The sequence below is a fragment of the Cryptomeria japonica genome, chromosome 1, assembly GCF_030272615.1.
Source record: "Cryptomeria japonica chromosome 1, Sugi_1.0, whole genome shotgun sequence".
NCBI lineage: Eukaryota > Viridiplantae > Streptophyta > Pinopsida > Cupressales > Cupressaceae > Cryptomeria > Cryptomeria japonica.
Genome location: NC_081405.1, coordinates 53,710,423 through 53,711,770, shown reverse-complemented (window position 1 = coordinate 53,711,770; position 1,348 = coordinate 53,710,423). Strand labels below are relative to the sequence as shown.

The 1,348-nt window shown below is 32.1% G+C and overlaps 1 non-coding gene across 1 annotated transcript; it reads left to right on the top strand.

The window, feature by feature from the left end:
• The first annotated feature begins 928 nt into the window (after positions 1-928).
• On the top strand, positions 929-1,009 carry TRNAL-CAG (transfer RNA leucine (anticodon CAG)). The gene has a single exon. It is a non-coding gene; the product is annotated as a tRNA-Leu (tRNA).
• Positions 1,010-1,348: the final 339 nt, after the last annotated feature.

The following is a 1,348-nucleotide window of genomic DNA, read 5'->3' as shown; positions in this document are numbered from 1 at the left end:
CATGAAATGAAACATAAAATGAATTAAAATATACACAAGAACAATAAAAAGATTCTCTATAGAAACCCTAAACTGTAAAAATTCAAAATAAGTCTCATTTCTTAAGATCAAAACCAAATCCTTTATAAAACAAAATTTAATTAGATTTATAAAACTATAAATGAAAAAAAAAAACCATAACCCATTAAAAAATATAATTTTTAAAAGTCTGCAAGTTTTTCCACATTAGAAGTTCAATAGCTGAACATTGATTCTGCAATAGACTGAACTGCATCCGTTAAATTTAAAAGTAAAACAACTTTTACTCTTTTTCTTCAATCTGAGCCGTACGCCTCTACTGAGGATCGAATCCTCAATCTCTGGTTTCGTAGACCAGCGCCTTATCCATTGGGCCATAGAGTCCCCATATTAGCAAATGGCACTGCACATAACAAGACTTGATCTGTATTTTTTCTTCCCACCCAATCACATCTCAATTATATTTTACTGCTTGCTCAGTCATCTGTATAGATTTTGGCTTTGGATTTCCTTGTGTTTTGCTTGGTCTAATGAAATAAAAACTAGAATTAAGTTAAAATATTAAGATAAGACTAGAACATTTCCGCAATGGTGTTGCCCAGGTTCGAACCGGGGTTCTTCAGAGAGTAAAACTATACGCGTTATAACTGAATACAGCACACAGCACCATGCTTTCATGGCGTTGAAAGGTCTTTTAACCCTAAATTTCGGAATGCAATGCATCAATCGGGACCGTAAAATAAATACTTTTTGCTCTCCTTGTAAGATTATTTACTGCCGAATACAAGTGTAGTCTTCTTCTGTACAAACAATGAATCTTATACAGTGGAGGTTAAAATAATTTCTTGTCAGTTTGTTTCCCTTTTTATAATAAAATCAATATGCTCTTAAACTCATTAGTGACAACAGGGTCAAGATGGCCGAGTTGGTCTAAGGCGCCAGTTTCAGGTACTGGTCCGAAAGGGCATGGGTTCGAATCCCATTCTTGACAACCTTCTTTTATAGCTGAGCTTTTTCATATATTTTTATGGTGTAGCAGATCTCTGTCCTAATTCTTTGTGTTTACACAACATATGTTACTCCTTTATCTTCCCATGATACCAAAAACGAAAGAATAAATATCAAAATAGTTTATTTAAATGATAAAATCTTTTCAATTATATTTATATAGTCATATTTTCACTATGTCCATCAATTTGATGTTTTCGCATTCATTAAGGCATTTATATTTTTATTGAGATGTCTCCATTGTCTTCTTATTAGGTCAATTAAACATATGGATGCTACAATGGTAATGAGATTAATTGGATTCATTATAATTTATTTAAAC